Source organism: Macaca mulatta, chromosome 9 (assembly GCF_049350105.2).
Source record: "Macaca mulatta isolate MMU2019108-1 chromosome 9, T2T-MMU8v2.0, whole genome shotgun sequence".
Lineage (NCBI taxonomy): Eukaryota > Metazoa > Chordata > Mammalia > Primates > Cercopithecidae > Macaca > Macaca mulatta.
The window spans coordinates 1,574,129-1,586,949 of NC_133414.1; the positions used below are offsets into that span (position 1 = coordinate 1,574,129).

The following is a 12,821-nucleotide window of genomic DNA, read 5'->3' on the forward strand; positions in this document are numbered from 1 at the left end:
AATTCACACCTAACATATGAATTAAGAATTAATCGGGCCAGGCACAGTGGCTCAGGCCTGTAATCTCAGCACTTTAGGAGGCCAAGGCAGGCAGATCACTTGAGGCCAGGAGTTGGAGACCAGCCTGGCCAATATGGAGAAACCCTGTCTCTACTAAAACTATAAAAATAAGCTGGGCATGGTGGCGTGCCTGTAGTCCTGGCTACTCTGGAGGTTGAAGCACGAGAATCACTTTAACCCAGGAGGTGACAACTGCAGTGAGCCCAGATACAGCCACTGCACTTCAGCCTGGGGGAGAGAGTGAGACTCCGTCTCCAAAAAAAAAAAAAAAAAAGAATTAAAAAGAATTAAAGGTTCCTTCAGTCTTGTAATTCCAGACTGAAAACAATGGAACTGATAAAAAGAAAATATTCCATGCAACTGGGTTAAGGCTGATTAAATGTTATGTTCACTATTATTATTATTAAACATTTCATAAACATATGCTTTACAATAAATTTACCTAACCACACGTCCCAACATCAAATTGAAAACTGGAAGTTAAGGGTCAGGCACAGTGGCTCACGCCTGGAATCCCAGCACTTTGAGAGGCCAAGGCAGGTGGATCACCTGAGGTCGGGAGTTCGAGACCAGCCTGACCAACATGGAGAAACCCTGTCTCTACTAAAAATACAAAACTAGGATAGCCCAGCAGCGGCTGGCGGCGGCTGCGGAGAGACCACGCTGCAGGCTGCGGCAGGGCACGGCAAGATGGAGGTGACGGGGGTGTCGGCACCCACGGTGACCGTTTTCATCAGCAGCTCCCTCAACACCTTCTGCTCAGAGAAGCAGTACAGCCGCAGCCTCACCATGGCTGAGTTTAAGTGTAAACTGGAGTTGCTGGTGGGCATCCTGCTTCCTGCATGGAACTGGAGCTGTATGGAGTTGACGACAAGTTCTACAGCAAGCTGGATCAAGAGGATGCGCTGCTGGGCTCCTACCCTGTAGATGACGGCCGCCGCATCCACCTCATTGACCACAGCGGCGCCCGCCTTGGTGACTATGAGGATGTGTCTTGGGTGGAGAAGTACACGATCTCACAAGAAGCCTGCGACCAGAGGCAAGACACGGTTTGCTTCTTGCTGAAGTGCAGCAAGCTTGGCCGCTACAACGAGGAGCGGGCTCAGCAGGAGGCCGAGGCCGCCCAGCGCCTTGCCAAAGAGAAGACCCAGGCCAGCTCCATCCCCGTGGGCAGCCGCTGTGAGGTGTGGGCGGCGGGACACCGGGGTACCATCATGTATGTAGGTCTCACAGATTTCAAGCCTGGTTACTGGATTGGTGTCCGCTATGATGAGCCACTGGGGAAAAACGATGGCAGTGTGAATGGGAAGCTACTTCGAATGCCAGGCCAAGTATGGCGCCTTTGTCAAGCCAGCAGTCGTGACGGGGGGGGGGGGGGGGACGACACACTTCCCGGAGGAGGACTACGGGTTGGACGAGATATGACACCCAAGGAATTCCACTGCTCCACCTCCTAACTCGGCCACTGACTGCCCCTCCTGTGTGTGCCCATGGCCCTTTTCTCCTGACCCCATTTTAATTTTATTCATTTTTTCCTCTGCCATTGATTTTTGACACTCATGCATTAAATTCACTAAAAACCCGGAAAAAAAAAAATACAAAACTAGCTGGGTGTGGGGGCACATGCCTATAATTCCAGCTACTCAGGAGGCCAGGACAGGAGAATCGCTTGAACCCAGGAGGCAGAGGTTGCAGTGAGCCAAGATCACACCACTGCACTCCAGCCTGGGCAACAAGAGCGAAACTCCAGCTCCAAAAAAAAAAAGAAGAAAGAAAGAAACTGGAAGCTAATGATCCAGGATTTATTTGCCTTACTCATATAATTATCTAATATAATTGTGGCCATATGATGATTTTGGGAAAACATCTAATCTTTAGCGATTTATGTTGAGCTGTAACTTCATGTGATTTCATGAAAAACCTATTCTCAATAACAGACTCAAACTACCACCTCTTTCTTTACCATAAGGTTGGCAGGGGGCGGTGGTGGAGGGGGGACTACCACAGTGACCAACACACTTTCAAAATTCTGAACTTATAGGAAATAGCATGCCAAAAGTCTGTGTGGCCTTGCCTGAAAGATAATAAAACTTGTGGTCACTCAGAATCCCGAGGCACACTGCAAACGTTTACTCTTCACTGGAATTTTGCCAGGTCATGGAGATTTTTAAGTGCCTCAATGCTTCTACAGTTTATTTGGCAGTTCTACGTCCCACTTCCAGTCCTTTCAGGCTTAGGTTTAACTCTCCTTACTGAGCCCTGAAGAATAATGATTTCAGCAGAAGAGATTCAATTCATCAGTGTATAGAAAAAAATGGGAAAGTTGTGAAAAACTGAAAAGGTCATGCGCACAAAAGCAACACTGGTAATGCTACTTCCCATATTCATTCTTTGGTCTTCACTGACAGTGTGAAAAAGCAACTATTGCTGATTCATCAGTTACTCATTTTCACAATAGTCAGTACTCCAAGTCAGCGGTACCCAACTTTTTTTGATACCAGGGACTGACTGGTTTCATGCAAGACAATTTTTCCACAGACAGAGCGGAGGGGTCAGGGGGTGCGGGGTGGTGAGGAGGATGCTTTCAGGATGAAACTGCTCCACCTCAGATCATCAGGCATTAGAGTCTCATAAGGAGCATGCAACCTAGATCCCTTGCCTGTGCAGTGCACAACAGGATTTGCGCTCCTATGAGAATCTAGTCAACTGCTCATCTGAGAGGAGGTGAGCTCAGGCAGTAATGCTCACTCACCCTGCTGCTCACTCACCCTGCTGCTTGCTGCTCACTCACCCTGCTGCTTACCTCCTGCTGTACAGCCCAATTCCTAACAGGCCATCACGGCTATGGGTCCACAGACTGGGAGTTAGCGACCCCTGCTCCAAGTGACCCACTGAAAGGCAATCTGGACTAGCAATCTAGCCTGGTAACAACTGTCACTGGAGCAAGGCACAGGGGCTCACACTCACATTCCCAGCAACTTGGGAGGCTGAGGTTGGAGGATCACTTGAGGCCAGGAGATTGAGGCCAGCCTGAGTAACATGGCAAGACCTCATGTATCAAAAAATTATTATTTAAATAGCCAGGAGGATCACTGGAGCTCAGAAATTGGAGGCTGCAGTGAGCAATGGTCATGCCATTGCACTCCACTCCTGCAGCCTGGCCAACAGAGTGAGACCTCATCTCTTAAATAAATAAATATCAAGTATCACTGGAGGTATGAATATCAACCACAGAGGAATATGGAACATAGAACTTAAAATCATGCCAGGCAGACCGGGCGCAGTGGCTCACGCCTGTAATCCCAGCACTTTGGGAGGCCAAGGCAGGCGGATCGCTTGAGGTCAGGAGATCGAGACCACCCTGGCTAACACGGTAAAACCCCATCTCTACTAAAAATACAAAGAAATTAGCCGGGTGTGGTGGCGGGCACCTGCAGTCCCAGCTACTCAGGAGGCTGAGGCAGGAGAATGGCGTGAACCCAGGAGGCAGAGCTTCCAGTGAGCGGAGACTGCGCCACTGCACTCCAGACTGGGCGACACAGAGAGACTGCCTCAAAAAAAAAAAAAAAAAAAAAAAAAAAAATCATGCCAAACAAAAGTTCACCCAAAAAGACTTTCACAGTAAGCTACCGTATTTACAGTACTCAAGAAACACTAAATGCCAACCAGTGTTCTATCAATGGTTTGAATGTTTTTAACCCCCTAAAAGCACAAGAGACAATGCTTTCATCCTTTCAAATGTCTAGATTTTTAGAAGGTAACATCCCATAGGGACTTCAAGTCTACTTTTAAAGTCAGGACTGAATGGTTAAAGCAATAAACTGGAAATCCATTGGGGTTTCCCAGCACAGATCTGAATCCTACCAACTACTGCGTCTTTTCGTTTGCAAAGGTGATTCACTGACCCCTCCCACAGACAGAGAGCCTGGTATTACTTCTCAGGAAGAAGTGAGACTGCTCCCCAACCGGACTAAACTTTCCTTCTTTACAGACCCAGTAAAAACAAACAAACAAACAAACAAACAAACAAAACTGTACATGCCTCCCAAAGGTTACTGGTATTCTCTGACTGATAAGGCAAAAATTACACAGACGATAATCTCAGCAATGAAATACAAGTATATAATCAACAAAGAGAAAGAAAAGAATGTTCAGAAAAGCACGAAGCCTTTAAAGAAAATTTTGAAGGACTTGGTATTTTAAAAAAGAGAATGTTTAACATGTTAACAGATAATAATCACTGAAGCAATTTGCAAATCTATACCAAATTGATCACTAGGTTTTTATCTCTGTATTTTGAGCACTGACAATAAAAACAAAGCTCTCTGAAATGTGAAAACAAAATGTTCTCATTTTTCAGAGACATTCTTAAAAAAGGAATGTTAATAAGTTTGAAATTATCTGAAATAACAAATATATTTTAAACAACTGGCAAATATTAACAAATTTAAGACATATTTTCTAAACAATTTTTAAAGCATTTTTAAGCCAGGTGCAATGGCTCACATCTGTAAGCCCAACACTCTGGGACTGCTTGAACCCAGGAATTCAAGACCTGTCACCTCTACAAAAAAAAAAAAAAAATTTTTTTTTAATTAGCCAGGTGTGGTGACATGCACCCATGGGTCCCAGCTACTCAGGAGGCTGAGGCGGCAAGATCGCTCAAGCCCAGGTCGAGGCTGCAGAGAGCTGTGAGCATGTCACTGGACTCTAGCCTGGGTGACACAAACTGTCTCAAAAAAAAAAATAAAACATTTTTAAACATACATGATTATATGTAATACAAATTAAAGGGATTTTAAGGAAGCTGGCTGGTCTCATTTAGACTGGGGCTTGCCCTTTTCAACTATGAAGATGTATGAAGGTGTACACAAGAAAGAGGTTCCCTACCTTGCCGCCTAGTAACACCCACCATATGACCACTTCCTGCTTCCACACCACTCTCTACAAAGCAGAATCATTTAAAAAAGACAATTCTATGATATAAAACCCTTCAACTGCTTCCCACTGGTCTTAGGATAAAGGGCAAAATAATCACCTATATGGGACCTCCCAAGCTCTGTAAAATAAAACTCTCCACCTGCTTCCCAGCTGTGTTCTCTTCCTTCAGCCTTGTTCACACTAGTTCCTTCAAAGCACTCGGCACCTTCCCACCTGGGGCACTACACAGGTAATTCTCTCTGCTGACCTCTCACTCCATCACCATCCCTCCAATCGCAGTGCCACCATCGCGTCCTCAGGGAAGCCTCCTGATACCTCCCCCCAAGGCCGGATCTTAGTGCACTGCACTTTCCTATTGGATTATGTGATTGTCCACCTGTCTCAATGGACAGCAAACTCCAAAAGAGATGGCAATCTATCCCTGTTGTTGATACTGGGATTTACTCATCAACTATTTAGTGCAAGCTACATACCAGATATTGTTCTAAGGCCTAGGTTCATACTGAGGAGCAAAATATAAATCTTGATCTCGTAAGAGTTTACATTCAAGTACGAGAAGGTGGGCCATAGTAGCCAAAATAGCTCAGTTGGGAGAGCGTTAGACTGGAGAAGATGGGCCATACATAAAATAATTATATGGCATGTTATAGTATCATAAATACTATGAAGAATAATACATCAAGGAGCGGAGACACGGAGAGTGCAGGGCAGGATACACCCTAACACATGTAACTGTTGTAGCAGACTATCCAAAGCAGCATGGAGCTGAGAGCCAGTCACTTCCAAAGGCCAGTCTCTACGGCTTTACATAGAACAATGCACTTTCCTATTCCTGCTGGATGACGGGCCTCACAGAAAAATCCTGTTGCCTTTCATCTTTGCATCCCTAGTGCTCAACTGGTCAGAATACTTGCCACAGGAAGAAAATGAACCCTTTTCTTACCTCTCAGTGGCCCTCCTTTATTCCAGGCCCTGTAGCAAGACTTAACAGAAAATTAAAAATGGAAAAACCTCCACTAAAGTTTAAAAGATACATTTTCAATATTGCAATTGTTTTATTTTGGGTTAACGCGATGTTTTTATTTTAAAGCAAAATAAAGGTAAGAAATTCTATGGCTATCAAAAAGGGGGCGTTTATTTTATTTTATTTATTTATTTATTTTTTTTTTTTTTGAGACAGAGCCTCACTCTGTCACCCAGACTGGAGTGCAGTGGCGTGATCTCAGGTCACTGCAATCTCTGCCTCCTGGGTAGAGACGAGGTTTCACCATGTTAGCCAAGCTGGTCTCGAACTCCTAACCTCAGGTGATCCACCTGCCTCGGCCTCCCAGAGTGCTGGGATTACAGGCATGAATCAAAGCACCCAGCCGTGCCAGGCGCGGTGGCTCACGCCTACTAAAAATACAAAATTAGCTGGGCGTGGTGGCACACGCCTATAATCCCAGCTACCAGGGAGGCTGAGGCATGAGAACTGCTTGAACCTGGGAGGCAGAGGTTACAGTGAGCCGAGATCGTGCCATTGCACTCCAGCCTGGGCAACAAGAGTGAAACTCCATCTCAAAAAAAAAAAAAAAAAAAAAAAAAAAAAAACGCACGCCCAGCCGAAAGAGGGCACATTTTTAAAGACTGAGAAACAGTATAATTTAAAGGTCATGTGGTTAAATCACCCTATCTGAAAATACTTTATGTACTGTATGTAGCTATGAAAAGTCAGTTAAAAATTTGTAAATATAGCTTTTATACTCTATAAGATCCTTTCTAATGTATTCTTTTTGAGTAAAGATTTTCCTATTTGTTTACAGAAAGGTACAAGTATACAATCAGCAAACAATTTCTCTGGAACACAGGTGGGAGATGGCTTTAAGCATTCTTATCTCTTTACTTGAATTAATTTCATTAAACATCTACAGTTTACCAGGCCCTGGGCTGGGCAGAGTTGACAAGCATAAAAAGAAAATCTCACTCACAAGGAGCTTACATTAATTATGTGCTAACTAACACAAGGGTACACTTACGTTGCTACAGAAACAGAGAAGCATAACCTCAGAACTTAAGGCAAAGCAGCCTGGAGGAATCCTAAAATATCTTTTTAAGGATGGGTTAAGGAGCTAAGTAAATATTTTAAAATTTTTTTAAAAGGAGGTGGACATTCAATTTCAGGCAAAGAATCTACCAACAGCAATGGCTACAACATTTGCAACACCAAGGTAAGAGAGGGAGGTGTGATCCTGACTAAAAGGTGGGGCAGGGCAGAGAAGGAAAAGGCAGAAGTGGAAGCACACGCAGGGCGAGGCCTAGGCCAGTCCTGGAGAGTTCCTGAAGAGGCCAGCCATCAGGCTGTGCCACACTCTGGCTACAGTGTGACTACAATGATTTGTGTAAATACAAGAGTATTTTATCAGGCAAATTCATGCACATCAGACTTCATAAAGAACATTTTCAGCAAAGATCAAGTCTCATCTCTATGATTATCACACTCAACCTAAAAATTAAGTAGTACGCTTTCAAATTTGTGTCAAACACGGCCAGGCGCACTGGCTCACACCTGTAATCCCAGCACTCTGGGAGGCCATGGCAATTGGGTCACTTGAGGTCAGGAGTTCAAGACTAGCCTGGCCAACATGGTGAAACCCCATTTGTACTAAAAATACAAAAATTAGCCAGGCGTGGTGGCACGCACCTGTATGTAGTCCCAGCTACTCAGGAGGCTGAGGCAGGGGAATCCCTTAAACCAGGGAGGCAGAGTTTGCAGTGAGCCGTGATCATGCCAGTGCACTCCAGCCTGGGCAACAGAACAAAATTCAGTCTCAAAAAAAAAAAATTGTGTTAAACATGAAATACTTTCAATATTACAACATACTCCATGGTCTAGGTCTCCTAACCGGGGCAATGGGGCTGATGGGAAAGGAGATGTAAAACCAGCAGCATCACTGAACTGCATATCCTTTATGGTTGAAATCGGAGCCATGACAGCTTCACCAGAAAAACTGTGAGAAGACAGTTTATAAAGGCACTGAAGGGACAAAAGGTATTAAGGTATGGGGTGGGGGGTGGCAGTGAGAAAGAGAAGGGAAGGAAACACAGCTGAGTTAATAATCTTCCCTGTTCCTAAGGAAGGCATTTACACACAGGAAAAACAAAGCATTAGAATGTTAGGGGAAAGAAGTTTCAAGTTGGAATTTATCTTCCTTCTTTTGAGAACCTAGCAGTTTTCTACCTTACAATTCCATGATCTAAAAAAGGAATTCATTTTCTAAACAAAATAACTCTAGAAGCATAGTAGTTACAAAGATATCAACAAGCATAACAGCAAAAAGTTTAAACTGAACTAAACTCAGGCCTGATGAGGTTAACTCTGAGTGCCTCATTTACTTCGTACTCTAAAATAAGCTTTTACAGAAAAAGGAGAACTCTTCACATCAATAAAGTTCTACAAAAAAGCATAAGCAAGCGAACCCTTATAGCAGTGTCTGTTTTTAACAAGGTATTTCCCAAAAACATGACTTCAGCGTTCATGTCTTCTCCCCATTGGAAAAAGGTTGTTTTGAGAATTTTGTATAAGAAATTACAAGAATATACTCCAAGATTTTTGTGTAACTTATCGATCTGAAAAGAATATCCCTAAATCTGACAGAATCTATAAGAGTACTGCATGCATGACAAAAACATATTTAAAACTTGTACCTTTGACCGGGTGCCATGGCTCACGCCTGTAATCCCAGCACTTTGGGAGGTTGAAGTGTGTGGATCACCTGAGGTCAGGAGTTCAAGACCAGCCTGGCCAACATGGTGAAACTCCATCTTTGCTAAAAATACAAAAAAATAACTAGACAGGTGTGGTGGCGGGCAGCTGTAATCCCAGCTACTCGGGAGGCTGAGGCAGGAGAATCACTTGAACCCAAGGGGCAGAGGTTGCAGTGAGCCGAGAATGAGAACGCACCATTGCACTCCAGCTTGGGCGACAAGAGTGAAACTCTGCCTCAGGAAAGAAGAAAAAAAAAAAAAAACTTGTACCTTTAACACTAGGATAAAAACAAATGGAATTGATGGTAACATATCTATATAGCTTTTTTACAACCTCAAAAGACCATAACATAGACAACACGTTACTAAAACTGGAAGACCCAGATTATAATCCTAGTTATCACTATTTTGATGGAAAATATGAATTTTAACATCACAATGAAATAACAGTGAAAGGAGTTTGTCAGCTACTCCTTGGCTGGTAACATCTACCACAGCCTATCACTACAAAAACTTGCAAATCTATGTAGAGTAGCTGCAGCTACCTGAAGGCACTGTTCATTGTAAACACCATTAACAATTTGATGTCCCAATTTGCATGTTTTGGGGGTGGGGGGAGACAAGATCTCACTGTTGTCCAGGATGGAGTGCAGTCGCAGGATCATGGCTCACTGCAGCCTCAACCTCCCAGGCCCAAGCGATCCTCCCACTTCAGCTTCCCCAATAGCTGGGTCTACAGGTGCCTGGCTAATTTTTTGTTTGGTAGAGATGAGGTCTCTCTCTGTTGTCCAGGCTGGTGAACTCCTGGGCTCCTAAACTCATGTAGGCCTCCCAAAGTGCTGGGATTACAGGCATGATGAGCCACCTCGCCCAGCCTGCACGTATTTTCGAACTACATTTTAAGATAATGTGAAGACTGCTTCACAAAAACAGCTTAAATATATACTTGTCAAAACTTGTGCTTACTTATGGAAATTGCATTAAATTCAATAAATTCTTTAAATCTCACTTTTAAACAGGGCAATCTTCCCGAACATTAAATCAAATTACATTTCTCCCTGAATTTGCTGCCACTTAATTTCAGCTACTCTTCTACAGAACTGTACCTATGTTATCTTTTTTTCTCTCTGGTTCCTACTCAAAAATAGTGGAACTGCTTTCTCCAAATACGCATTCTGTGCTTAGAATCTGTTTTCTCTGCCCAGATACATGTAAACAAGCAAAAAAAAAAAAAAAAAAAAACCTTTCTGCTAATAAATTGACAGCTAGAAAGTAGAATATTTTAAAAATTCAATAAGCTGGGCACAGTGGCTCACTCCTGTAATCCCAACTCTTTGAGAGGCTGAGGCAGGTGGATCACTTGAGGCCAGGAGTTCGAGACCAGCCTGGGCAACATGGTGAAACCCTGTCTCTATTAAAAATACAAAAATTAGCCGGGTGGGGTGGCACGTGCCTGTAGTCCCAGCTATTAGGGAGGCTGAGGCAGGAGAACAACTTGAAGACCTAGGAAGTAGAGGCTGCAGTGAGTTGAGATCGTGTCACTGCACTCCATCCTGGGTGACAGAGCAAGACTCCATAGGGGTGGGGGGGAGGAAATCAGTAATAGTAGAAATAGCAAAAACAGTCAACATTTTCATGTTTGTGTTAAAACAGTCCTAAGAAAATTATATTATCATCATGTCCCTGTTACAGTTGAGAAAATGTAGGCAACACGAGGGTAACTTCTAATGAATAAGCCATGCCTTTGTTTCATGTAAATAAGTCAACTCAACTCACACTAACTTTTCAAAATACAGGATAAAATTTCTAACCAATGCAAGTTTCAAAGTAAAGTATATAAATTAAATTCATGGTTAAATAATAAGCTTGTTAATCTGATGCCTTTCGGAACGCATTTCACTTAGCAAACCTCTATTAAGCTATTTCTTATATGGTTTGATTACAAAACTGCCTTTCAGCATATTAAATACAAGGAGAAAAAAACTGAAAAGCCACAACCATTTCAACTTCTGTAAATTACCCTGACTGTAATGAGGGGCGCCAGGCAGGTTGGGGAAGTATGGAAATTGCACACTGCACACACCACCTGACCACTAAGGAAAAAGAGGACACCACTCTTCCCCACTGTGGTCGTCACAAACTACAACTCAGCACCTATTTCAAGTGCATTTAAATATTCAAACAACTGAAACTAAGAGAAAAAAACTTTCGAAAGGGAAAATAACTTGTCTGTCTCCTTCAATGTTCACCTTGGAGTTGCTCTTATCTCTAGAAAAAGGCCTCACGCATACTGTTTATACTTACAAACTCCACTGCCCTGTCAAGGAAAACCTTCCTGTTTTCTCAGTTATCCAAAACTTCAAACTTCCAATTTACTATTAAGACAAGTTATTGGGCATCCACTTATTCGAGAATCAAACGAAAGCCAGATAGGAGGTAGTTTTCTACAGGCAGCTTTCTCAAGTTTCATCTCAGCCAAGTTTTAAGACAGTCTTAGGTAAAAATAGGGGGAAAAACAAGATGACATTCGCATGAAGTTTCGATGCACAACGGCACTGAGGCGGAATGACTCTTAACGTTCCCAAGCGCACCCTGAGAGGCAGGTGCAGCAGCTTTCCGACGGCTCCTCTGCCGCCTGTGTATCCCAGCCCCAAGACCAACACCGGCAATCTTCACATCCGACTTTATTTTTTTAACTCCTTCAGATCTACCTCCGCTCAAGTCTATCAAGAGGAAAACAAGAGCGTTCCAAACACACACCGAGCAACAGGATCCCAACTTCCTGGTTCTAAAGGAATGCGATGCCCTGATGACCCGTCCCGCCCCGCACCCGCACGGCCGCCTACCCGGGCTCCGGCGGAACCGAGGGGCGAGCAGCGAGGCTGGCGCCGCACTGCGGGTGCCGGCGCCCGCCGGGCCTGGGGGCGCTCGCGGCCCGCGACCCCGGCCCCGCCCAGGCCCTGCCCGACCCCAGTCCCCGCCGGCCTTGGCCCGGACCCGGCCCTGACCCTGGCCCGGTCTTCGGGGCACCCAACTCCGTCGACTCCCGCCTCGCCTCAGCAGGTCCTCCTCAGCCCCGGCCCCGGCCTTCCTCTGCCCCGGCCCCGGCCCTCCTCAGCCCCAGTTTTTCCCTGCCCCGGCCCCGGTCCTCCTCAGCCCCGGCTTTCCCCGGCCCCGGCCCCGGCCCCAGTCCTCCTCAGCCCCGGCCCTTCCCGTGCCCTAGCCCCGGTGCTCAGCCCGGCCCCGGCCTTCCCCTGCCCCGGCACCGGCCCAGGCCCGGCCCTGCCCGCCGCGGCCGCGTCCTCCGGGAAGATGGCGGCGCAGTGACAGGCGGCGCGGCGCGGGTCCGAGCTGGGCCGGGAGGGACCGCCCGCCGCGACCCAGGGTGCCTCACCTGTCAGCGCCGCCGCCCCGCCCGACCGGCCGCCCGCGGGCTCCTCGCCTCAGCCCCGGGGCCCGGCGGCCGCGCCACACGCGGGGACGGCGAGGAGAGAGACGGCAGGGAGAGGCGGCGCGGCCGGGCCGGGCCGGAGGTAGGGGAGAGGGCGAGGGCGTGCGCGGGCTGGCGGCGGCGGCGGCGGCGGATTCTTCCCCTTTCGGGCCCGAAAATGTCTCAACCCCGGGACTCCAGATCCCCAACGCTCCTTCCCGTTCGCATGAGAACACACAGCTCCCACTTCCGGGGCCCTGCGGAAGTCCCGCCCCCGCGCGGACCCGCGCCCCGCGCCCTGCCCTCTCGCACTCACCCGCCGGTCCCGCGGACTGGCGCTCAGCACCCGGGAGAGGCTCACGTCATGGCGTTGCGGCGAGCTGATTGGGCGCACCCGATCCCCGGCCCGCCCCGCCGCCTTCTTGGCCTCTCCGCGCGTACACCCTGCTCGCGGCCTTGCGATTGGCGCGTGCGCGCACATCGCCCCGCCCCGCGCACGCAGCGCGTTCCGCCCCGTCCGCCGTACCCGGCGCCGCCAGAGCGCCTGACGCTGCTGGGCCGTTCGGGCCCTGACTTCCGGAGGGCTGGGCTCTGGCGGTCCGCACCGCGTGCTCCAGTTAAAGACTCCTGTCTGCCGCCCAGGACG

At 46.9% G+C, this 12,821-nt stretch overlaps 1 protein-coding gene and 1 pseudogene across 6 annotated transcripts in view; one reads left to right on the top strand and one right to left on the bottom strand.

Annotated features, from left to right (window-relative positions):
* The window catches only part of LARP4B (La ribonucleoprotein 4B), a 125,176-nt gene extending 112,658 nt beyond the window's left edge, over positions 1-12,518 (bottom strand). For 2 of the 6 annotated variants that reach the window (XM_077945460.1, XM_077945458.1), the window contains exon 1: positions 12,492-12,518. The gene's annotated coding sequence lies outside the window, so the exon portion shown is untranslated. Of the gene's footprint in view, positions 1-12,139; positions 12,419-12,491 lie in introns of those variants that run through there. The other 4 variants (XM_077945461.1, XM_028853540.2, XM_015146336.3 and 1 more) reach the window with 2 other exon arrangements.
* Positions 690-1,636, top strand: LOC709680 (tubulin-folding cofactor B pseudogene; annotated as a pseudogene).
* Positions 12,519-12,821: the final 303 nt, after the last annotated feature.